The sequence below is a fragment of the Homarus americanus genome, unplaced genomic scaffold (assembly GCF_018991925.1).
Source record: "Homarus americanus isolate GMGI-L3 unplaced genomic scaffold, GMGI_Hamer_2.0 scaffold44383, whole genome shotgun sequence".
NCBI lineage: Eukaryota > Metazoa > Arthropoda > Malacostraca > Decapoda > Nephropidae > Homarus > Homarus americanus.
This window is the reverse complement of record NW_024749198.1, coordinates 183300-210397: the sequence shown is the minus strand read 5'-3', so window position 1 is coordinate 210397 and position 27098 is coordinate 183300. Positions and strand designations below refer to the sequence as shown.

The 27098-nt window shown below is 42.4% G+C and overlaps 1 protein-coding gene across 16 annotated transcripts in view; it reads left to right on the top strand.

Moving 5' to 3' along the window:
• Positions 1–27098, top strand: part of LOC121853307 — a 213670-nt gene that overhangs the window by 7707 nt on the left and 178865 nt on the right. For 15 of the 16 annotated variants that reach the window (XR_006086302.1, XM_042347335.1, XM_042347334.1 and 12 more), the window contains exon 2: positions 25419–25737. The exons of the other annotated variant lie outside the window; for it this stretch is intronic. The gene's annotated coding sequence lies outside the window, so the exon portion shown is untranslated. The remainder of the gene's footprint in view (positions 1–25418; positions 25738–27098) is intronic. 16 annotated transcript variants of the gene reach the window in all.

Here is a 27098-nt window from a genome sequence, read left to right as displayed (position 1 = left end):
TGTTATTTGATGATTTTAAAACATAAAGACACTAAAAACAACTTACCACATGACTTTCAGATATACATACATATATACATACATACATACATACATGACTCCACTACACCTCGTTATAGCGTACAGACTACAAACTAATGTGATAATCCGGTTTAAAATGACATCCCCCAAGAATACATCCTATCCAATTTCGGTGCGGGTGTCGTGTGGCTGGTCATTTGCATACCCATCTGAATGAGTTAAAAGGTGACTGGGTGTATGAAAGTGTCTACAGCTGTGTTGTATTTTGGAGTGTAGTTCTATTGTATTCATGAGGTCTATTGTATTTCAACTGGGTGTATGAAAGTGTCTACAGCTGTGTTGTATTTTGGAGTGTAGTTCTATTGTATTCATGAGGTCTATTGTATTTCAACTGGGTGTATGAAAGTGTCTACAGCTGTGTTGTATTTTGGAGTGTAGTTCTATTGTATTCATGAGGTCTATTGTATTTCATTCTTTTAACGTATATTTAATTATTCTGTGTTGTATACTTTGGCCATACACTACAACCCTATTGTCAGGTCACTGGGTCAAAGGTCACAAGGCCATTGTTTACCAGATAGGTGTTGAATTTTGACCAGGTGTGTAAATAAAGTCAGGACGAGTCAGGTGTGTGTGTGTGTGTGTGTTATCAGGACCCATTTTACGGGCACAGGTACACAGGATGTCAAATATACCTTATACCCATTCATATCTCTACCCCATTATCCCAGACACACCCATATATCAATTTTATGTATTTATCCACGAATATCCTACAGTGATAACAAAATTACTAAATAAATAACGGGTTTAGCAGAATGAAGATAAGATAACCAGTCAATGAGAGAAGGTTTTTGTGTTATCATAGCGTCTCGGGTGGGCTTTAAACTACTGATAACAGGATAGCAAGAGATGACACCTTGTTTTGGTGGAGTCAGAGGTTAATCACGGCTAAGACTTTAACAATAAGATGTGTTTTTGTATGTATGTATGTATGTATCGGGTATGTATGTATGTATGTATGTATCGGGTATGTATGTATCGGGTATGTATGCATGTATGTATGTATGTATTGTTACGCCGTCTCTTAATTTACTTAAATATCCAGGTTCTAGGAGTAACCAAACAAAAAGTGAAGTAAATTAAAAGAATAAAAATAAATAAAGTAAACCTTTAAGAATTTAATTGATTAAATATTAACACAATAAAGAGCCTCGTAGGCTGTCACAACAAATTGATTCACCATCGAAACTTTTAAGACACAAGTGATACAAAACATCGAAACATCAAAAGAATAAAAATAAGCATTGGATTACGTTAACACTGCATAAACATATAAAAACTATCACTGAAATTAACTAACGTGAAACAACACTGAATTACTTGAATACAACTAAGCAAATACTGATGGACACAAACAGAGACATAAATAGGTACTCACATAGATATACCACATTGGTGGCGACAGGAACAACACAAATAAATTAAGTTTAAGTAACAAGTGACACTCAAAGGATGTGGACTGTATGACAAGAGGACTGAACTGACTCAAGTCAGTTGGTGGGTCCTATATATAAGGTCGGCTCCCGCCACGCGACCCGCCGGTGGGTCGTTTAACGATGCAGATGGTCGTTAGAGAACAAAGAATGCTGGTTACAATACAAAATAAAGAAATAAGATGGGCTTGAACAAATAATGACAGTTAAAACCTTAACAGCACAGGGTAAGGTGACTAGAATATATAATAGTAAATTTAACACATCATTACAGGAATAATATGGAATATGGGAGCTGTTATATATAAAAAAAAAGAAAAAATACGACACGGTCGTAACAATATGTATCGGGTATGTATGTATGTATGCATGTATCGGGTATGTATGTATGTATATGACTGTGTGTATGTTTTGTTTATATGTGTGTATATTTGGATACTTAGATGTTTGTATGTGACTTTTTTTTTTTTACTGTTTTAACAAAAATTTAACTTAGGATAATAATTAAAACACCAGACCATTATATGAACTAGAATTAAACATAGGGCCATTTACCCCCCGACCATTAGGAGGACCACTGGACCACTGTAACCAAAACCTAACATAACTAGGTCAGCCATTAAGTGTTCTTCAGCTGTATGTTAAAGAAGGAAGTTCATTCAGTATATAATCTGTCTCCAACATCCTCTCTCTCTCTCTCTCATAATGGTTCAACTCAGCCCTGTCAATGGCCCGGTCCACCATAATGATCTCACTATGGTCTCACAATGGCCCAGTTTACATTGACTGGGGAGGGTGGGGGGTAAGGGGGGTAGGGAAGGGGGCGTGGGGGTAAGGGGGAGGGGAAGGTGGGGGTAGTTCCAAGGGCTGCACCTGTCGTAATTATCAGGATTTAGGGGTGAATATTAGGGTGACGGACCTGAGAGGACTTGAGAGCCTGTGGTTTAAACTGTCGGGTCGTGGTTTAAAGTTAGTTGCCTGTTAGGGCCGTGGTTTAAAGTTACTGTTGGGCCGTGGTTTAAAGTTACTGGAGGACCGTGGTTTAAAGTTACTGTAGGGCCGTGGTTTAAAGTTACTTAAGGGCCGTGGTTTAAAGTTACTGTAGGGCCGTGGTTCAAACTACAGCCACTCTTGTCTTTTGGAAACGTGTGTATGAACAGACTGAACAATTATAAGTAAAAAAATAATGTCATTATCGGTTAAATTATGTCTTTGAGATACATTAACCTAACCTAACCTAACACACACAACACACACACACACACCACACACACAACACACACACACACACACACACACGAGAGAGGAGAGAAGGGTGAGAAAGAACCGAGTTGAGACAGTAGTGGTCAGTCATCAACAGCCAGCCCACGTGTTGCCTCAATGTTTGTAAACAATGATCAGCTGGAGGTGACCTTGGGGAGCGACACCTGTTGAGGATACGAGTATACAGGTGTTGACTCCTACTCTCTCTGCCACATCTGATGGGGCCCCCTCTCTTGATGGGCCCCCCTCTCTTGATGGGCCCCAAAGTAATCATATTGGGGTCCAGTCCAAATAGGCCCTAGTTATGATGGGCCCTACTGATAATGATTTAATACGTGGTTGGTAGTGGTATGGTAGGTGTGGCGCGGACTACCATTAGGAACCTTGAGTATAGAGACAGGTTAAAGCATCTTAATTTGCACTCCCTCGAGAGACGTAGAGCGAGGGGTGACTTGATAGAGGTGTGTAAATGGAAGTCGGGGCTAAACAAAGGGGACATTACAAAGGTACTCAAACTATCCAACCAGGAGCGAACTCGTAATAATGGTTTTAAATTAGACACATTTAGATTTAGGCGTGAAATAGGTAAACACTGGTTTGGAAACAGAGTAGTGGATGAATGGAACAAGTTACCAAATATCATCATTAACTCGAATACTCTGGATAGCTTCAAACAAAGGTTGGGTGGATATATGAGCGATAGGGGTTGGGTGTAAACGGGACTGGTGTGGTGTAAACGGGATGGTGTGGCGTGGGACTACCATTATTATTATTAGTAGTAGTAGTGGTGGTGGTTTTATTATTATTATTATTATTATTATTATTATTATTATTATTATTATTGCCATTTTACAACACTTTCATTTCCGTTTTTTTATGAGTCAACAAAAACTCAACATGGCCAATACATTAGTCTTGACCAAATACGTCTCATCCACCGCAAGATCTGAGTCACCCGCCGTAACATGACCTCTCCGTGACCTATATTTGGGTAGAGAAGGAAGTGATGTCAAGAGAGGTCAGGTTATTATCTCCAAACAATGTCCTCTAGTGGTAGTGGTGTTATGTAATTAATAGTTCTTTGTCTGTATAGTATAGTATTAATTTTATTTTTTTGTATGGTGTTATTCTTGTCGTTATTGTCTTATATAAGTGTCGTGAAAGGTTTAAAAGTCTTGTTTGAGATCAATTTTAATATGATTGTTAAAAATTAAAATTCAAGTTGGCCGCCATACTGAATAACATCTGTAGTGACAAAGTTTTCTCTATTGCATATTATTAATTATTATTATTATTATTATTGTTATTATTATTATTACAACCACCTGTATATACATTAAGAGTTATATGTCACAACTTAAAAACATGAAATATAACGTGTTAGTGTTGTAGGCGGGAACCAGTCAGCTGCCCACTATGCTATGCCCTTATACACATGGACACTGCTTACGGTAACTCCCTCGCTCCTCCCTCTCTCTCCCCCCCCTCCCTCACCTAACTGGTATTGAGCAAGTGTGTATTACTATAAGAGTCTCTGTGTAATATTGAGGCCATTGGCTTAAATTTAGTGGTTAATATCAGGTTTTTATTAAGTTGGGATCGTTCGTGTAACTCTATTTACAAAGTATATTGAATCGTGAGCTTTTTATTTAAGTTCCCGGGCCAAGGTCTTCTAAATATCATTTTCTAAAGCCGAATAGTTGGTTCTCTAAGACGCCATCCACTTTTAAAATAATAATAAGATAATATCTATTCGTCGGGGGAAATTTTTAATATAAGTGACGTGACTGTGGTATTTCCCTGGTAGTGTTTGAACAAGGAACAGCCTGGTATTTCCTCCACCCTCCCGGACAAGTCTTTAAAACTGGGCGCTGACATTTCCCGCGCTTTTACCCACGCGAGAGGGGGTAGGGGGGCAGTTGACGGCCTTCCAAGTTTTTTTCGTAATTGTGTTTGTATATGATTGATTTACGGTGTGATATAGAAGTAGGTTGTTGGCGATGGTTATAAGTTAGGGTAATAATAATACACATTGGCCAAGAGACACAGTAAGTCGCTACTCAATACACTGACCAGAGTGCTGTGTGATCCTAGCAGCCGAAAGACCGCTGGAGGTAAAAACTTGAATACTCCAGTGTGCTGTGTCGTCACCTCACACCACACCAGCAGCTTACGGGTATTAGTCATAAGTTTAACGATGATGAGACACCAAGACCATACCCGCAATGAATCGTAAGTTAGAATTAGTTTGTCGTAAGATATAATTAAAATAACTTAAAATAAAATCATGATGCAGCCAGGACTGTCACCTTGGCTGGGAGTGTGTTTACATTGTGTTTCCCGCCAAATGTATCAGCTGAGTGCCTCGGCGTCAACTGATTGACTTGATATGGAAGGTAATGTCAAATTATTATTACTGAGACTAAACGTGACAAGATAATGCCGTCTCGAGGTTATTTTACCAAGAGAAAGGCTGGTGAAATGGTGAAGTTGGCGCCATAAGTGACAACAAATTGGTTTAGGCTGCACCCAAGGTTGATTTCTCAAAGGGCTGGGCGCTTATTTCTGTCGTTAGTAGGTAAGCCAGAACAGCATTCTTTTACAGTCTCGGCGTAACATACCAGCTATACTGGGAGTCTGAAATATGCTATAAAACTCAGTAAACCAAATATGACCTCATATCAACAGTTGAGGAGAAAGAGAGAAGGAAATTTACCTTACACATACGAATCTATGCAAATTGAAATCCACAAACGCATTAAAAACACCTTTTTTTTATCAAGGTACTGTAGTCGTAGTACAATTTGTTTACCATTTTAGATATTTATATTTCTTGAGTAAGTTCTTAATCTCCAAATATGTCGAAAAACTACCCAAGCATTTTCGAATTCGTGTCAAAAATTATAACTGACGAGAAATACGTTAGGACTAGGTAACTGATAATAGTTAATTTTTTTCTCCTCTGAACAAAGAATAACGTGTAGGAATCCAAGGCTCCTGTTTATATTGTGTTATTAATGAGTTGACTTAACGTGTGTAAACGAGAATTGGTGTGTTGGAGGTAGAACGCGAACTTAAGATTCATTCGGCTATCATATATTTTTAAAAAGTACAACACAACAACCGTATTATTACTGTTTGGCTTCATGGTGTGTGCGTGAGTGTGTGTGTGTGTGCGCGTGCGTGAGTGTGTGTGTGTGTGCGTACGTGTGTGTGTGTGTGTGCGCGCGTGTGTGCGTGAGTGTCAAGCTTGTGTTACTTTTGGGAATTGAAATAATTAACTGGATTAAATATTCATAACTAATTAAATCCCTTTGTTATTATTCTATTATAAAATGATTAATATATTCAACATAAATTGCTCATAGGTGTAATATTTCTCGGTAATTTTGGTTCAATTTACGTTAATTCAGACTAATAATAACATGTTAATTTCGGTCATTAACAGCCGAGATGCGAACCAGCAAAATAAGTGCCTAAAGACCCTTTTTAAGACCCGTGTTATTATTGCATGTGGTCTTAGTATGTGTAAATGACGGTCTTTTTCAATATAGTTTGTTTGTTTTAGTTATGTGTCATACTTGGTGCTGTTGGTGTTATGTAGAGCCGTGTCTATTGTGGTTTGGTAAATGAGTTAATTATATAAAGAAATAATGGGTCTTGTATATTAGTAGTAATTTGAGTTTATTATTATTAGTTATTATTGTTATTATTGTTATTGTTATTATTGTTATTATTATTATTGTTATTGTTATTATTGTTATTATTATTATTATTATTATATCCTTACAAATCCCCCAAACAATTTATATATACCAGAATAAGGTTGAAAATATATCTCCATTATTTTTATTAATATATAAATCTGAGAATTTATATTAATGTATACAGATGAGATGAAATTATACCCGCATGTAGTCTTGGCTTATAAGGTAGAGGTCTTATTGGTGAGTGAAGGTCTTGGTGGTGAGTGAAGGTTTTAGTGGTGAGTGAAGGTCTTAGTGGTGAGTGAAGGTCTTAGTGGTGAGTGAAGGTCTTAGTGGTGAGTGAAGGTCTTAGTGGTGAGTGAAGGTCTTAGTGGTGAGTGAAGGTCTTAGTGGTGAGTGAAGGTCTTAGTGGTGAGTGAAGGTCTTAGTGGTGAGTGAAGGTCTTAGTGGTGAAGGTCTAGAGAAGGTCTTAGTGGTGAGTGAAGGTCTTTAGGTGGTGAGTGAAGGTCTTAGTGGTGAGTGAAGGTCTTGGTGGTGAGTGAAGGTCTTGGTGAGAGTGAAGGTCTTGTGGTGAGGAAGGTCTTGTAGAGTGAAGGTCTTAGTGGTGAGTGAAGGTCTTGTGAGTGGGGTCTTAGGTGGTGAGGTGGTCTTAGTGGTGAGTGAAGTCTAGTAGTAGAGGAAGGTGTGGTGAGTGAAGGTTTTAGTGGTGAGTGAAGGTCTTAGTGGTGAGTGAAGGTCTTAGTGGTGAGTGAAAGTCTTAGTGGTGAGTGAAGGTCTTAGTGGTGAGTGAAGGTCTTAGTGGTGAGTGAAGGTCTTAGATGGTGAGTGAAGGTCTTAGTGGTGAGTGAAGGTCTTAGTGGTGAGTGAAGGTCTTAGTGGTGAGTGAAGGTCTTAGTGGTGAGTGAAGGTCTTAGTGGTGTCTTATATGTCCTGAGTGACTGACATTCCTGATGGGTTCTGATGGGCAGTAGTTGAGCTAGTTTAATTTTCTCTCTCTCTCTCTCTCTCTCTCTCTCTCTTACCTGTTCAGTGAATGTTGATTAACCTGAGAGACAGACTGACATATCAAGGCCACGTATAACGACCATCTAACTGTAGCGGTCTCTCGTACTCAGTGTGATGATGTACTCAGTGTGAAGATGTACTCAGTGTGAAGATGTACTCAGTGTGAAGATGTACTCAGGGTGATGGGTGTTTTGACTGACTGACTGACATTGGCGGTTCCAGGGGGGGGGTAGGGGTAGGAAGTGTGGTTTGGCATTGTCTTGGGGTCAGGTAATTGCTGTGGGATGTGGTCTCTCTCTCGTATTGGATTATATTACTCAGATTTTATTATTATTATTATTGTTCGTTATTTTATTTATGTCAATTATGAATCTGTGTGTGTGTGTGTGTGTGTGTGTGTGTGTGTGTGTGTGTGTGTGTGTGTAAAGGTTGGAGTCACGGCGCCACAACACCATTACAAGCCAATGGTCAAGGTTCTTCTATCCCCCTCACCCCTCCTCACCTCCCCTCCTCACCTCCCCCTTCTCACTGCATTCCTATCTCCCCTCCCGTCACCTCCCCTCTTCTCCTTCCCTTTGTCCCCTCCCTCTCTCCCTCTTTTACCCCTTCTCCTTCCCCCCCGGGTCTTTATTATAGTGAAGGTTACTCACTAACTTACCAATCCTGGCAAAAGATGGAACGATCAGAGCAAGAACTCCTTCAAAGACTCCCACCAGACAACGACAACAACCATACATGGTTCTCAAAGAGTTACCCAATCTCAAAAGGTCCATTACCACCCCCGATCCACACGGCCAGGCAATAGACAACCTCCCTCGACCAGCATCCGCCAGTAGGGTCGGCGGAATATGAAATAAGGCCCTTAAAACACCCATATATAGGATAGGGTAGGCTGTCTAGTGCCTGTACCGGCAGACAATAACTAACCCATGACACAACCCTAACACACTATTAGCTTAGCTAGTCGGTCAGCCCGCCCTCTCTTACCTCCTAAATTTCTTCAATTTCCGAACTATAACTTCCTTCCCCCACCTCTAATCTTCTTTCACCCTCCTTTCTCTACAAAAAAAATATCCTCCCTCTCCCACCCACCTCCATTCCTTTCCTTCCCCTCCTCCTCTCCCTTCCTTTCCTCCACCTCCCCCCTCTTATCATGTTCTATTCTGTTTGCCCGCTTCCCGATTTCTATGCGTAATCATTTTCAATTTTTAGATGAGATTAGGTTAGGTGAAACTAGTGTTAGGTTAGGTTAGTGGTAAGTTAGGTTAGGTTAGTGATAGAATAGGTTAAGTGTTAGGTTAGATCACCTTATCATCAGGTACGGGTAGGTTAGAATAGGGTGTTTATTGATAAGGTGAACCAAGGTGAGAGAGACTATCCGGCGGTCTCTAGTCCACCAAAGCTTCCAGGGTACTAAGAATATACCGCCTACCAGACACCTTTTTGTTGGGTTTAAATTCACGGCCTGGCACTCTTGAGTGTTGCCATATGGTGGTGGTGTAAATAATGATGGGCTGCTCTGGGCTATCGTGTGCCGTCCATTGGTTCTGTAGTTTTTTGTAGTGTTGTATTGTAGCCTGGTGTATTTTTTGGGGGATACTGTAGTTTTGTATTGTAGTCTGATGTATTTTTTGTGACATACTGTATTTTTATTCTGTTGGGTAATTTATTTTTGTGTTATACTGTAGTTTGTATTGTAGTCTTGTAATTTTTGTTGCATACTGTAGTTTTGTTTTATAGGGTAATTTATTGTTGTATTATATTGTAGTTTTAAATGGTTTGCTGTTGTATTTTTTGTCATTTTGTATGTATGTGTGTGTGTGTGTGTGTGTGTGTGTGTGTGTGTGTGTGTGTGTGTTTGCCTCATGTTTTTGTGTCATACTGTAGTTTTGTATTGTAGTTTATTGTATTCTTAAGTCTTGCTGTAGTGTTGTTTTGTAAGATAATGTATTTTAATTTTATGATGTAATTTTGCCGGAATTTATTTTTTGCGAATGTTTATTTCGTTTCGTGATGTATTTATTTTTTAGTTATTTGTTATGCCTCGTACAGATGTAGGCCTACCCATGTGGTGTAAATATTCTACAGTACATTTTCTTTAATTTTTCTGCAACTTAAATTTTTTTCAACAACAATTTTTTCCATTTTTTCTACGATTTTCTTTTCCATATCTACATTTTTTTTCGTTTCTACAACATAATTTTTGTACAATTTCATAGAATTTGTCTCGAAAGAATTATAACTGTGACGTATAATTTTCCCAGGTAACCAAGTGAGGTGTTGTCTATATAATCGACATTCTACTAGTTACTATAGGGAGCTTAGGCCTTATTGAGAGTCGCTGTAAGAGTTTCACAGTTCGCAGCAAGATAGTGTAATGTAACCTTCTTGGGGTCAAACTGGCATACGAGACGAAATTCATAACTGACAGAAAAATGTCTTTTAATAAAATCTTTTTCGTTTAAGTTTATTTTTATTTTAGTAATGCGGTATAGAGTTACTGGTGTAATAATAATAATTGACTTTTATTTCATACAAAGACATGGGGTGGGTGGGTCGTTTAACAAAAGGTTTCATTACTGAAAGAAGAAGGAGTAATGATTGAACATACAAATTATTATAGTTTACAGTTGATGGCCCGGGCCTGGGCTGGTCATGGAGACACCGGGTGGTGTGGTGTACACGTGGTGTAGTAACTCGTCCTCGGGTGTTGATATGAGGGACCTCACGTGGTCATGGGGACACTGTGTGGTGTGGTGTTCAGTGGTGTAGTAACTCGTCCTCGGGTGTTGATATGAAGGACCTCACGTGGTCATGGGGACACTGTGTGGTGTGGTGTTCACGGTGTAGTAACTCGTCCTCGCGTTGATATGAAGGACCACGGTCATGGAGACACCGGTGGTGAGGTGTTCACGTGGTGTAGTAACTCGTCCTCGGGTGTTGATATGAAGGACCACGTGGTCGGGACACCGGGTGTGGTGTTCAGTGGTGTAGTAACTCGTCCTCGGGTGTTGATATGAAGGACCTCCGTGGTCATGGGGACACCGGGTGTGGTGTTCAGTGTGTAGTAACTCGTCCTCGGGTGATATGAAGGACCTCACGTGGTCAGGCTGAGACACCAGGTGGTGTGGTATTCACGTGGTGTAGTAACTCGTCCTCGGGTGTTGATATGAAGGACCTCACGTGGTCATGGAGACACCGGGTGGTGTGGTGTTCACGTGGTGCAGTAACTCGTCCTCGGGTGTTGATATGAAGGACCTCACGTGGTCATGGGGACACTGGGTGGTGTGGTGTTCAGTGGTGTAGTAACTCGTCCTCGGGTGTTGATATGAAGGACCCACGTGGTCATGGAGACACCGGGTGGTGTGTTCACGTGGTGTAGTAACTCGTCATCGGGTGTTGATATGAGGGACCTCACGTGGTCATGGGGACACCGGGTGGTGTGGTGTTCACGTGGTGTAGTAACTCGTCATCGGGTGTTGATATGAAGGACCTCACGTGGTCATGGAGACACCGGGTGGTGTGGTGTTCACGTGGTGTAGTAACTCGTCCTCGGGTGTTGATATGAAGGACCTCACGTGGTCATGGGGACACTGTGTGGTGTGGGGTGGTGTCACAGTACCTCACTCTGCTGGGTGGTGTTGTGTTATCTCGTAGTCAGGTGCATAGCCGGCCGACCCTCTGTTGTTCCCAGGGTGGACTGATTAGCACCTGGTCAGTGGATGGTTCTCAGGGGTGCTTATCTCACTGGTGGGTCACTGGTACTGTCTGGTGCTGACTTAACTTGCTTAAACACTGATCCCACTTCTTTCCAAAACGAATTTGTCACTTTTGATAATGTAGATATCCCGGTGGTGAGGATGGGTCGGGGAGAGGGACTTGGGGAATGGGCCGACATGACCTATTCAGCCGCTGATCACCAGGAGCAGCGGCTGAATAGGTGTTGACCCTCCGGTGGTCAAGGATGTAGTGCGTGTCCCTTACCCTACCCAAGCTTGCCTGACCCTTCCTTACCCAAGATGGCCTTATCCTACCCTACCCATACATTGAGGGAGGAGGTAGATGGTGGAGGAGGGGCAGTAGATGGTGGAGGAGGGGGAGCAGTAGATGGAGGAGGGGAGCAGTAGATGGAGGAGGAGGGGGAGCAGTAGGAGTGGTGGAGGAGGGCAGTAGATAGTGAAGGGGAGCAGTAGATGGAGGGAGGAGGGGGGAGAGAGTCTTCCGTGGGTGTGACGGGCGGCGGTGGCTACTGTGTACGGAAATAGACGGGAGAAAAAAGAAGAGACAGAGAGAGAGAGAGAGAGGAGGAGAGAGGGAAGGAAGGGGGTAGGTAGGAAGGGGGAAGAGAGGGAGGGGGTAGGTAGGAAGGGGGAAGAAGAGACGGGGAAGGAGAGGAGAGAGAGAGAGAGAGAGACTAATAAAGATGAATAAGAGAAAATAGAACAAATAAGAACAAGAGAAAATAGAATAAAGGCGAAATAAAAGACAAATTAGAATAACAGTCTCGTAGTGAATGTGGACGTCACCTTAAGAATGTTTAATACTTCCTCCTGTCTTAAACATTCTTCACTACACATTCACTTTGTGTGTGTGTGTGTGTGTCTCTCTTCCGTGTGTTTTGATGACATGTTTATTTTTGGAAGAGGGAGAGGTGCTCAAGGTTCTCCTCCTCCCGCCTCAGGTATCCTCACGTTATCTCAGGCGTCACTTAATTAATTTTTTTTTTGCTTTTTAAAAATCGATGGATATTTTATTTTTTTCTCAATTCTGATTATTTATTTATTTATTTATTTTTATTATATTTTATTTATTTGAGTTTATTATTATTGTTTATAGTATTAATTTCTTTTTGGATTTATTATCATTATTATAAATTTATTCTTTATTTCAATTTCAATTTTTTTTATCGTATTTTCACTTATTTTATTTTTTTGGGTCTTCTCGTTTCTTTCCCACAGCTGGTAGCCCTATGGTGATGTTAATAATGGTAGGCCTACAGTGATGGTAATGGTGGTAGGCCTATAGTGATGCTAATGGTGGTACTGGTGTCGATTTACATGTACAATAGGCCGGGTGCAGTGTAAGGGGGGGGGTGGTGTTATGACGTCATGAATGTAGGCGGAGCTTGTGACGTAATGAATGTAGGCGGAGCTTGTGACGTTATGAATGTAGGCGGAGCTTGTGACGTTATGAATGTAGGCGGAGCTTGTGACGTTATGAATGTAGGCGGAGCTTGTGACGTTATGAGTGTAGGCGGAGCTTGTGACGTTATGAATGTAGGCGGAGCTTTGTGACGTAATGAATGTAGGCGAGCTTGTGACGTAATGAATGTAGGCGGAGCTTGTGACGTTATGAATGTAGGCGGAGCTTTGTGACGTTATGAATGGTATGGAGCTTTGTGACGTTATGAATGTAGGGCGGAGCTAGACGTTATAATGTAGGCGGAGCTTGTGGACGTTATGAATGTAGGCGGAGCTTGTGACGTTATGAATGCGAAGTGAGCTTGTGACGTAACGAATGTAGGCGGAGCTTGTGACGTTATGAATGTAGGCGGAGCCAGGACGTACGAATGTAGGCGGAGCTTGTGACGTAATGAATGGTGGCGGAGCTGTGGACGTTATGAATGTAGGCGGAGCTAGACGTTATGAATGTAGGCGGAGCTTGTGACGTTATGAGTGTAGGCGGAGCTTGTGACGTTATGAATGTAGGCGGAGCTTGTGACGTAACGAATGTAGGCGGAGCTTGTGACGTTATGAATGTAGGCGGAGTTTGTGACGTTATGAATGTAGGCGGAGCTTGTGACGTTATGAGTGTAGGCGGAGCTTGTGACGTTATGAATGTAGGCGGAGCTTGTGACGTAATGAATGTAGGCGGAGCTTGTGACGTAATGTATGTAGGGTGATGTAACCAACCAGTTGACGTGATTGATTTTGACCCTTATGGCACTTGAGTTATAAGGGTGAGATTCGAGTGTCTCCTTTGAGTGTGTGTTAGGTCGGTGTTGTTAGCCAGTGGTAGTGGGGAGGGGGGAGTTTTTTGGTCCTTGTGAACTAATGAAATAAAGGCTGTTTTTATGTGTGTGTGTTTAAGATATCTGGCAGGGGGTGATTTTAACTCTTATAAACTAGCTACTTAAGGGCGAGGTTGGAGTGATAGCTTGAGTTACGTTGGTGTGGTGGTTACTGTGTCAGTCCTGTGGTTGAAGGGGAGACTTTGATTGCTTTCTGGAGCTTGTGGTGGTGATTGTGGTAGTGGCAGTGGTGGTAGTTGTTGTGGTGGTGATTGTGGTAGTGACAGTGGTGGTAGTTGTTGTGGTGGTGGTGATTGTGGTAGTGACAGTGGTGATGGTTGTAGTGGTAGTTGTTGTGGTGATGATTGTGGTAGTGGAGGAGGAAGAAAGAAAAGGTAGAAGGAAAAGAAGAGGAAGATAAAGGAATAAAAATAGAAAAATAAAAAATATGACCTAAAAAATCCTTTGAGAGAGAGAGAGAGCGCGCCACGATCTCGGATGCTAAGTGGTCGAGACTATAGAGTGGTGAACCCGCCTCTCTGCGTCTCACCCTCCCTCCTTCCTACTTCTCTACCCCCCTACCTCTCTACCCTCCCACCCCTACCTTCCCACTCCCCTACCCTCCCCTCGTAAAACTGTCTCAAGTTGTGGTGGGAAGATAACAACAGAAATGGCGTCGATTTTGCACTGAGACTCGACTGTAAAGTAGGTTAGGTTAGGTTATATTAAGGCAGGTTAGGTTAGGTTAAATTTGGTCGGGTTAAGTTAGGTTAGATTAGATTAGGTCACGTTAGGTTAGGTTTGATTAAGTTAGGTCGGGTTAAGCTAGGTTAGGTATAATTTTAGGAAAGGTTAGATCAGGTTAGGTTAAGTTTTATTTATTTCTTGACATTTATTTATTGGTTAGCACTAAAAGTCTCTCTCTCTCTCTCTCTCTCAGCGTAAGTATGGCTGCTACAGTGGTATCTTGGTGACGTAGGAGTTATAGTGGTATCTTGGTGACGTAGGAGTTACAGTGGTACCCTGGTGATGTAGTGGTGTTACAGTGGTACCCTGGTGATGTAGTGGTGTTACAGTGGTGCCCTGGTGATGTAGTGGTGTAACAGTGGTACCCTGGTGATGTAGTGGTGTTACAGTGGTACCCTGGTGATGTAGTGGTGTTACAGTGGTACCCTGGTGATGTAGTGGTGTTACAGTGGTAAGATAATGGTGCTAGTGTTATTCTGGAGAGTTAGTGGAAATACAGTGGTGTTACAGTGGTACAGAGGTGATGTCATGGTGGTACAGTGGTGAAGTGTGATGGTACAATAGTGTTACAGTGGTGATATTGATTGGTGGTAGTGGTGGTGTCAGAGAGAGAGAGGACATGGTGATAGTGATGGTGTCAGAGCGCATGACACTTTACTGTCACGGGAATGCCATGCCAATCTAGTGCCCAGTGTGACGTCACGTTTGAGTGGTCATGAACATTACTGAGATTTGTCTCAAGTGAACCTCTCTCTCTCTCTAAATAAGTAATAAGGACAGTTATGTTAGGATTAGGTGAGCCAGACAGCAAATAAGAGAGAGAGAGAGAGAGAGAGAGAGAGAGAGAGAGAGAGAGAGAGCCTCACCCTCCCTTCAACACTGGTGTAGGTCTAGGCAGTACCTGAGTCCTGGTGGAGGAACCCACTACCTCCCTCCTCCCTCCCTCCTCCTCCTTCCTTCCTTCCTTCCTTCTTCCCTCCCTTCTTCCCCCATTCCCTCCCTTCCCCTTCCCCCATCCCTTGTCTTTCTCCTCCTTCACCTCAATCCCTCCTTGTTCCCTCCTTTCCTCCGTCTCTCGTTCCTCCCCCCACATGTTCCCTTCCCTTCCTCTTACTCTCCTCCATCTCTTTCCCTCTTCACATTATCCCTCCTCCCATCCTCCTCCCTCTCCTCCTCCCCTCCCTCCCCTCTCCCCTAGCCCCATTTGGACATTTCTGTCATCAAGAATATTAAACAATTACGATAGATAGCAGCATACACATGATAGATACATTACGATAGATACATGATAGATAAGCATTACGATAGACACATTACGATAGATACACATGATAGACACATTGTGATAGATACATACATGATGAATACATTACGATAGATACATGATAGATACACATGATAGATACATTATGATAGATACATTACGATAGATACATGATAGATAAGACATGATAGATACATTACGATAGACACACATGATAGATACACATGATAGACACATTATGATAGATACATTACGATAGTATCACATTACGATAGATACATTACGATAGATACATTACGATAGACACATTACGATAGATACATTATGATAGATACATTACGATAGATAAATTACGATAGATAGAGTTTATCATCTTTTGCTATTACTTCTACTAATAATAATAATTTAATAATAATAATAATCATAAATATCTCACTAGAACCAATAAAGAAAAAATCAAAGTAAAGTTATTCTTGAAAATTAAACTAAATCTGACCTGACCTGACCTGACCTGACCTGACCTGACCTCTTGTTATGTTATTAAGTGTGTGTTATTCAAGTCAGTTTCTTCAGTGTTTGTAATTCTTGATGGGGTAAAAATAATATTTATATCAGAATTAAGAGAAATGGTTTTTATTATTATTATTATTATTGTTTTTTTGTTATTATCGTTATTGTTATTATTGTTGTTTTTGTTATTATTATTATTATTATTATTATTTTTATTGTTGTCATCGTAAGTTAATGTTGTAATGGCATGAGAGGTAATGGCCTCTCTGGAGGTTATAAGGGGGGAGGGGTGGGGGCGCTAAACACACACATCATACGCCCGCCAGTACTGACCAGGTGTGGAGTGTGGGACGATGCCAGAGACTTCTTCCCAAACTATCGTACGACATTAAAACCAGGTTAGGATTTTAAGAGAAATTTACGTGGAAATAGGCGTGGAAATGGGCGTGGGATGGCGTTGGCAAGGGCGTGTGGGCGTAGGTGGCGACGGGATTCATGTTTATATAGAGTTCTAGTATGACGTCACAAGCCCTCTTATGACGTCACAAGCCGTCATCTGAGAAGTTGGCGAGGTAAATGCTCTCTCTCTCTCTCTCTCTCTCTCTCTCTCTCTCTCTCTCTCTCTCTCTGTGGCAGTCTTATGCGTCGTTAAACCAGTACTGAGTAAGTCGGCTCTCACCTGTACCCTGTGTATGTACTCAGCCACGTGTTTGAGTACAGACTTAAATGTACTCAGATGTGCAGGAGTACATGGTTCAATATTGAGTACAGAAACTAAGTACTGAGGAATGTCATTGAGTACATGGTCCACTCTTGTGTACAGAGACTTACATGTACTCAGGGAAGTGTATGAGTACAGGACCTAATCTTGAGTACAGTGTCTTGTACTCAGACATGTAAGAGTACTGATGCAGGAGTACCACTATATCGGTAATGTGGTCAACAAAAACATACAGTACAGAGATCAATGTACTCAACACATTATCAAGAGTACATACCAACACCATTTAATCATTGAGTACACCAGAGAGCGGACCAATTCAGTCAGTAATCAATATTTCCTTAGACGAGAGTACATGGAAAAGGAAGAGTACTAAGACCTAAATATATACTCTGGCCACCTGCATCTTGAGTACATTTAGGAGCATGAGAAAGAGTACGTCTCAACACTACGAATATTGATCTTTGAGTCCTTTTCAGAGTAAAGAAAGGGTCTTTACAGTGACACTTAGAGTACAAAGAGCTGCGTATGTACTCAGTGGGTAGTACAAAGGCCCTTGTACCCAGCCTGGAGTACTTGACAATAACAACCAACAATAATAAAAGGCTTTTATCTGCGTGTACCTGAGAGAGGGGGAAGGAGGAGAGGGGGGGAGGGAAGGAGGAGGAATTGAATTTTTATTTATTTTTTTCTGTGAACAGTAGCTAGTTTATTGTGCACCCCATGCTCATCCTGCGAGGGGAGGGAGGAGGAGGGGAAGAGGAAGGAAGGAGGCCACTGTAAGTTAATCTCTTTGTACCTGTGTGTGTGTGTGTACGTGTGTGTGTGTGTGTGTACCTGTGTGTGTGTGTGTGCACGTATCGGGTTATGTGGATTATCATTAGTTTTTTCTCTTCCTTTTTTCTCTGTTATTCTATCTCCCTCTTTCTTATGTCTCCTGTTCAGCCGTTTATATTGTTTCCGTCCCTTCCTTCTTCCTTCCTTCTCACCTTTCTCTCCTCTCCTCCCCCTCCTCCCCGCTTATCTCCTCCTTGTCATTCTTCTCACGTTCGTTTTCATTCTTCTTGTTCCTTCGTCTCCACCTCTTCCTGTTCTTTCTTCCCCCTTCCCTTACCCCCACACTCCCCCCTCTCCCTCAACAGTAGGCCCTAACCTAACCTAACCTAACCTAACCTAACCTAACCTAACTCTAACCTCCCAACCTCCATTACAAGATGTTATAATTGCTAAGGTTTGTGTGTGTGTGTGTGTGTGTGTGTGTGTGTGTGTGTGTGTGTGTGTGTGTGTGTGTGTGTGTGTGTGTACAGTACACATTTATGAACCCATGTAAAGACTAGACAGACAGACAGACAGACACACACACAGACCTACACAGACAGACAGAGACCTACACAGACCTACACAGACCCAGACAGACAGTGTTACAGTATACCCTGACCACCTGGGGCCTCACAAACACCCATTGTCACTGTAATCCTTTATCCCGCTACCGCTCACAGGATTAGGATGGGGTGCACAATAAACTAGCTGTTCCCGCTTCACCCTCAAAAAAAAAAAAAATTATCATCTTTTGTGTTTCTTCCTTCCTTTATTCTTCTATGCCCTTCCTTCCTTCCTTCCTTCCTTCCTTCCTTCCTTCCTTCCTTCCTCCCTCCCGTCCACGGTTTGTCCTCCCACCTTTCGTCTCCCTCGTGACTCATTCACGGCCTTCGCTCCCTCTCCCTTTCTCCCTTAGCTCATCCACGCCCTTTCCTTTCACCCTCTCCCTTCACCCCTCCTACAGCCCACTGACAGGTCCCCCCTCATCTTCCCTCCATGGCCCTCCCTTTGTCTCCTCTCCCTCCCTTTGTCTCCCCCCCATCTTCCCTCCATGGCCCTCCCTTTGTCTCCTCTCCCTCCCTGGGTCTCCTCCCTCTCCCTGGTCCCCCCTGGAGGGAGCGTCACCATAAGGGAGGTTGTCTAGGGTGGCGGAGAGCCGGGAATAGAACGGCATGAATCACGCCCTTCACCTCTTGTTGTTGACATGATCAGTTGATGGTGTTGACATGATCAGTTGTTGTTGTTGTTGACATGATCAGTTGTTGTTGACATGATCAGTTATTGTTGTTGTCATGATCAGTTGTTGACATGATCAGTTATTGTTGTTGTCATGATCAGTTGTTGACATGATCAGTTATTGTTGTCATGATCAGTGGTTGTTGACATGATCAGCTGATTTTCTTGCTGGATCATCTTATGTCGTTGATTTGATCAGCTGATGCTGCTGACGTTGACAGCTGTTGGTGTTGCTGACCTGTACCAGCTGTTGGTGTGCTGAGGCGGCTGTGAGGGCGGCTGAGGAGGCTGTGGAGGGAGGCGGGGGCGGCTGAGGAGGGAGGCGGGGGCGGCTGAGGAGGGAGGCGGCTGAGGGAGGCGGGGGTAGAGTGAAAGCTGTTTAGCTGTTCACTGAATACCAATTATTAACTTTCACCTGAGGTATGACAGCTGTTAACTACACCTGTCTGCCGTCTTACAGGTGAGGAACTCGACAGGTGGGGTAAGAATCTTGATCACAGGAGGAATTTTTATTTTTTATTTTTTGCTATCACCACTACTACCATCATCACTACCACCATCACCACTACCACCATCATCACTACCACCATCATCACTACCACCATCATCACTACCACCATCATCACTACCACCACATTACCATCATCACTACCACCACACTACCATCATCACTACCACCATCATCACTACCACCATCATCACTACCACCATCATCACTACCACCACACTACCATCATCACTACCACCATCATCACTACCACCATCATCACCTACCACCACCATCACTACCACACCATCATCACTACCACCATCAATACCACCATCATCACTACCACCATCATCACTACCACCATCAATACTACCACCATCACTACCACCATCAATACTACCACCATTCACTACTCACCGCCACTACTCACCACCATCACCACTACCAACACCCCTACTACTACCACCATCACCACTACTACCATCATCACTACTACCATCATCACTACCACCATCATCACTACCACCATCAATACTACCACCATCACTACCACCATCAATACTACCACCATTCACTACTCACCGCCACTACTCACCACTACCACCACCCCTACTACCACCACTCACCACCACAACCACCATCTCTTCATATCGACCATGGACATGTTATAACTTGTAGCAAAAAAGTGCGGGAAGCTATCACCTTGTAAACCAATCAGACGCCTGGGCTTCTCCCTCACAGTGGCCACGGGAGTTTTATGGCTTCCAATTGGCTAAGGTTTCCCGCCCTTTGACAAGATCGTTTTTTATTTGGTGTCAATAACTGAGTAAGATTTTTCCCGCCTTTGGGTTAAAATATTCTGAGGTATGTGATTGGCTCAAATCTCTCGCCTTTAGCCTGTAAATATTTTTCGAGGTTATGATTGGTTGAAATTTCCCGCCATTTGAGAAAAATAATCGTGATTGGCTAAGATTTTCCTGTATGTGACAATTTTGTTTGTTTGGTGCCTGTGGTTGGCTAATATATCATTCGCTTGGACTAAAATAAGTAAAATTTAACACCATTTAATAAGACAAATATATTAAACATACAAAAATGACCGACATTTTCTCGCGCTTGGGTCAAAACTTCTTTTTTTTTTCTTGGCAGGAATGACTGGCTGAAATTTCCCGCCTTGAGCTGAGACAATATTTTTTTTGCCGTGTTATCCGGTTTTACAGCCTTCCTGGACCACACCTAACCTACCCTAACATGACTGTCTCGACCACACCTAACCTACCCTAACATGACTGTCTGGACCACACCTAACCTACCCTAACATGACTGTCTCGACCACACCTAACCTACCCTAACATGACTGTCTCGACCACACCTAACCTACCCTAACATGACTGTCTCGACCACACCTAACCTACCCTAACATGACTGTCTGGACCACACCTAACCTACCCTAACATGACTGTCTCGACCACCACACCCAACCAATTCTAACATGACTGTCCTGACCACACCTAACCCACCCTAACATGACTGTCCTGACCACACCTAACCCAATTCCCAACATGACTGTCCTGACCACACACCTAACCTACCCTAACATGACTGTCTCGACCACACCTAACCTACCCTAACCTAACCTACCCTCACTTAACCTACCCTAACCTAACCTAACCTAACCTACCCTCACTTAACTTACCCTAACCTAACCTACCCTCACTTAACCTACCCTAACCTACCCTAACATGACTGTCTCGACCTAACCTAACCTAACCTAACCTAACATGACTTAACCTAACCTAACCTACCCAGTGCTTTAAGTCATGATCGTAGCCTCTCAAGACCTACAAGGCCGAGAGGAAGGTGGAGTAACTTACAGACTTCTGCAGATTAGCCAAAGCTTATTTCACCTCAAGGTTAACCCCCAAAGCTTATTTCACCTGAAGTTTAACCCCCAAAGCTTATTTCGCCTGAAATTTTACCCCCAAAGCTTATTTCACCTCAAGGTTAACCCCCAAAGCTTATTTCGCCTGAAGTTTAACCCCCAAAGCTTATTTCACCTCAAGGTTAACCCCCAAAGCTTATTTCACCTGAAGTTTAACCCCCAAAGCTTATTTCACCTGAAGTTTTACCCCCAAAGCTTATTTCACCTGAAATTTAACCCCCAAAGCTTATTTCACCTGAAGTTTTACCCCAAAGCTTATTTCACCTGAAGTTTTACCCCCAAAGCTTATTTCACCTCAAGGTTAACCCCCTAAGCTTTTTTCACCTGATGATTAATTTAACGCTAATCTAACCTAACGCTTCCTGGAGGGTTAGGTTAACATAAAATAGAAATTGGTGAGGTTAGGTTAGACTAGGTTAGGTTAGGTTAGGTTAGGTTAGATTAGATTAGGTTAGATTAGGTTAGATTAGGTTAGACTAGGTTAGGTTAGGTTAGGTTAGATTAGATTACAATTATGTTATTTTCGTGAGGTTAATGCTAGGTTAAAGTAGAGAGATTAGTGTTAAATTAGGTTAAGTTAGTGTTAGGTTAGTTAAGTATTAGGTTAGTGTTAAGTCGGATTTAACTAGGTTAGATTAAGTTGGTGTTAGGTTTGTATTTTAGGTTAGGTTAGTGTCAGATCAGGATAAGTTAGTGTTAGGTTAGTGTATTCCTCTTCACGTGATTTAAGACTGTGTGTGTGTCCTTCAGGCCATGTTGGTTCTCGGGGTGCATGGAGGATTGTAAACGGGGTGATTACTTTTAGTGGGGAGTTTATGAGGGGGTGGGGAGATGGGGTGAGGGTAAGGGGTAGGGAGATGGGGTGAGGGTAAGGGGGTGGGGAGATAGGGTGAGGGTAAGGAGGTGGGGAGATGGGGGAGTTTATGAACGGGTGGGGAGGGGGAGTAAGTATGGGTAACTATGGTGATTTGACATTATTATTATTATTATTATTATTATTATTATTATTATTATCATCATCAAAGAAACATTACATCGTAAATAAAACAGAAATAAAACTACAGTCTCCCTGGATGTTATTTTAGCCTTGTGTTGGCCGAGTTTTGTTAACGGGATCTGATTGGCTGGTCATTGTTTGCCGCTATTCTAAAGACATTGCAATACCCCGCATGATAGCCGGGTTCCAGTAATGGCGGGAGGGAGGGGATGGTGCGCGCGCTTTTTTTTTATTTATTTTTTTCCGTGCTTATTTTTTCTCCCAGGATGAACGCCGATGGGTGTATTTCTTTTGATATTATTATTATTTTTATTATTATTATTATTAATAATTAGGTAACTCAGTATTTATACACACACAAAGACTATAAAATAACCTTATAAAAATATATATATATACATTACCGAGTCGGGAAAGCCGTGTGTGTGTGGATCATGTCAGTTAAACTTTCCACATTGGTGAAAGTTATCATTCATTGTCTTTTAATGTTTACCAACCAGGTGTTTATAACTGACTAAACAGGTGTGTGTGTGTGTGTGTGTGTGTGTGTGTGTGTGTGTGTGTGTGTGTGTGTGGAGAATATCTAGTAGGGGAAAGTACAGTATACGTGTGGTTGACCTTCCCTGAGAATCATACTTTCTATTGGTGAAAGTTAAAGGCTTGTGGCTTCTTCACTTGTGGGTTGGTCTTTCTTTTGGGGTCAGTGGAGGTTACTTTCGGGAGGTACTTATAATCAGGAGGTACTTGTAGTAATCAGGAGGTACTTGTAGTTATCAGGAAGTACTTGTTGTAATCAGGAGGTATTTGTAGTAATCAGGAGGCACTTGTAGTAATCAGGAGGTACTTGTAGTAATCAGGAAGTACTTGTTGTAATCAGGAGGTATTTGTAGTAATCAGGAGGCACTTGTAGTAATCAGGAGGTATTTGTAGTAATCAGGAGGTACTTGTAGTAATCAGGAGGCACTTGTAGTAATCAGGAGGTACTTGTAGTAATCAGGAGGTACTTGTAGTAATTAGGAGATACTTGTAGTAATTAGGAGGTACTTGTTGTAATCAGGAAGTACTTGTTGTAATCAGGAGGTATTTGTAGTAATCAGGAGGCACTTGTAGTAATCAGGAGGTACTTGTAGTAATCAGGAGGTACTTGTAGTAATCAGGAGGTACTTGTAGTAATCAGGAGGTACTTGTAGTAATCAGGAAGTACAGTATTACACAGAGTACCAGTCCACTATAGTCTACTAGTGTCCAGTTATTTTTAATACCGGACAGAAAATGTTTCAGAGGAACATTAAGCTTTCGTCTGTTCAATTGTCTGTCTGTCTGTCTGTTTGGTGTCCACGTAATAACTTGAGTTAAACTATTCAGATCTTCATTACACTTGACCTGTGGGTTATAATTTAGTGTCTTATGATGCCTTTTGATTTTGGGGTCAAGAGGTCAAAGGTCAAGGTGGTTATTTACCCAGAGAAGTATACTTTTAGCTACTGGGCGTTTATTGTGTTTTAATCAGTAAAGTTTATTTAAAAATCGATGGATTCTGGTTTTTTGTTCTAATAGACCCCTGTCCTAATGGGCCCTAGTGCTAATGGACCCCAACCTCCACGCCAGGATTCCCACGCTATAGGGAACACCTTGAAAAATCGATATACAAATAAAATAAAAAAAACTCGTAATTTGTGATTTTTTTTTATTCTGGTTATGGAAAAAGAAAACAAAAGTGTAAAAGATCCGAAAAACACCGTAAAAAAAAAGCGCGGGAAATAAAACTTGGCAAATATAACGTGGGGAAAAAAGCGCGGGAAATACACGAAAAAGCGCGGGAAATAAAACTTGGCAAATATAACGCAGGGAAAAAAGCGCGGGAAATACACGAAAAGGCGCGGGAAATAAAACTTGGCAAATATAACGCGGGGAAAAAAACGCCCGAAATTCAGTATATTTGAGGTAAAGTGCTGAGATAAGTGTTGTCTGGCCGCTGTCTGAGTGTGTGTGTAGAGAGTAAACACAATAGTGAGGTTGACGAGTTACTGAAGACAAGTTCTCACGCTTATATAAAATTAGATTGTCTATATTTTTTTCGTTTTGATTAATGGGTCCCTAGTTCTAATGGGGTCTTAGTTCAATGTCTCCTTGTTTCTACGCTTTAATGTACTGGTTCACTGTTCTCAGTAAAACCTTTGCCCTCGTGGTTAGAAGAAGGAGGTTGTTAGAGTCCGGGAGGCCCGTTGTGATCTCTCTCAGGTTATAATTACCAGAAACATAAACCACTTTGTCTTCCCTCAGGTAATTAAAAAAAACCCTGAACGCAGTAGAGTTGCAGCACAATGGGGGGTGGAGGGGAGGATGGGTGGGGGTGAGGGAGCAGATGGGTGGGGGAGGGGAGGATGGGTGGGGGGGTGAGGGAGGATGGGTGGGGGGGGTGAGGGGAGTTGTGAAGGGGGGTGGGGGCTGATGATGAGGTGGGGGAGAGGTGGGGGGGGATTGCTAGGGAGTGAGGGGGGAAAGTTAGGAGGGGAAAGGGAAGAGAGAGAGAGGGTGAGAATGGTGAGGAAAGGTGAGGAATGAACCAGTTGTCACTGGGGAGGCAGAGGGGGGGAGGAGGTGAGGGCTGGCGAACTTCCGGTACAGTATCCTCTTTCAAGGTGAGGGGAGGGGGGGTGGTGAGGGGAGGAGCAGATGAGGATGCCAGGAGAGAGAGAGAGAGAGAGAGAGAGAGAGAGGAGAGAGAGAGAGAGAGAGAGAGAGAGAGAGAGAGAGAGAGAGAGAGAGAGCTACCCACCTACCCATCAATACGCGCCATGGGGGCTTTTGTTGAAGCTATATCTGAGTTACCTTTTCTCTCATTCATTCATTTATTGTCTCTTCCCTGTCTCTTGTTCTCTCTATTGCCGTTTCCTTGTTTTGTCTTACTTTATCTATTGTTTCCCTTCGTGTTTATTTAATTCCTTGTGTATGTGACCTTGATAGATAAATAAATAGATATAAATACAGGTTAAGCTATAGACAATTAAATAAAAAATACTTAAAATTAATATTAAAAAATAGAAATTGAAAATAGACAAATTGAAAAAATATTGAGAGAGAGAGAGAGAGAGAGAGAGAGAGAGAGAGAGAGAGAGAGAGAGAGAGATCAATTACGTGATCTTAATTCTTCAATAAACTCTAATAATACAAACTTTTCTCTTTACAGGGTATGTGTGTGTGTCTGACGGACCATAAGACGTCGTTACAGTGGCGGTACATGGGTTACAGTGAGGTTACAGTGGCAGCACAAGTGTTACAATGGCTATGCAAGTGTTACAGTGAACGTGCAGTGTAAGTTACAGTGGTGTTAAAGTGTTACAGTGAAGTTACAGTGGCGGTACAAGTGTTACAGTGAAGTTACAGTGGCGGTACAGATGGTACAGTGAAGTTACAGTGGCGGTACAAGTGTTACAGCAGTGGTGCTGATACAGTGGAGAAGGAGGAGGAGGAAGGTGGAGGATTCCCCCGCCTCCCTCACCCTAAATGTAAGTAGTGGTGATTACAGTCTGGTACAGTGTTACAGTGGTGTTATGGCAGTTACAGTGGTGTTACAGTAGAGTGTCACCTCTGAGTTTATGTAAGTATTCTTGTATTTTTATTGAGTAGTTACAGTGGTGTGGTTACAGTGGTGGTACAGGACGCCCGGGTATTCTACAGGCACGTGAGTACATTGTAACACTGTAGTTGGTTGGGTTACAGAGGTACAGTGGGGTTATAAGCTGTCATGGAAGGGAATTGTGGCGTTACAGTGGAAGTACAGCTGTAGTGAAGGAGTTACAGTGGAAGTACAGCTGTAGTGAAGGAGTTACAGTGGAAGTACAGTTGTAGTGAAGGAGTTACAGTGGAAGTACAGCTGTAGTGAAGGAGTTACAGCGGAAGTACAGCTGTAGTGAAGGAGTTACAGTGGAAGTACAGCTGTAGTGAAGGAGTTACAGTGGAAGTACAGCTGTAGTGAAGGGGTTACAGTGGAAGTACAGCTGTAGTGAAGGAGTTACAGTGGAAGTACAGCTGTAGTGAAGGAGTTACAGTGGAAGTACAGCTGTAGTGAAGGAGTTACAGTGGAAGTACAGCTGTAGTGAAGGAGTTACAGTGGAAGTACAGCTGTAGTGAAGGGGTTCAGGAAGCACAGCTAGCAAGGAGTTACTGCAAAGCATGAGCTGTAGGGTGAAGGAGTTACAGGGCACAGCTGTAAGGAGCTATGGAAGCACAGCTGTAGTGAAGGAGTTACAGGGCTATTAGCCAGAAAGAAGGAGTTACACAGGAAGTACAGCTGAGTGTGAAGGAGTTACAGTGGGAAGGCTAGCTGGTGAAGGAGTTACAGTGGGAAGCACAGCTAGTAAGGAGTTACAGGAAGCACAGGCCAGGCAAGACAGAAGGGAAGTACAGCTGGGGAAGGAGTTACAGTGGAAGAAATGTAGAAGGAGTTATAAAGGAAGCAAGAAGGTAGTGAAGGAGTTACAGTGGAAGTACAGCTGTAGTGAAGGAGTTACAGTGGAAGTACAGCTGTAGTGAAGGAGTTACAGTGGAAGTACAGCTGTAGTGAAGGAGTTACAGTGGAAGTACAGCTGTAGTGAAGGAGTTACAGTGGAAGTACAGCTGTAGTGAAGGAGTTACAGTGGAAGTACAGCTGTAGTGAAGGCGTTACAGTGGAAGTACAGCTGTAGTGAAGGAGTTACAGTGGAAGTACAGCTGTAGTGAAGGAGTTACAGTGGAAGTACAGCTGTAGTGAAGGAGTTACAGTGGAAGTACAGCTGTAGTGAAGGAGTTACAGTGGAAGTACAGCTGTAGTGAAGGCGTCACAGTCACGATACAGTTGTTATAGGGAATATTACAGTAATAACTAAAA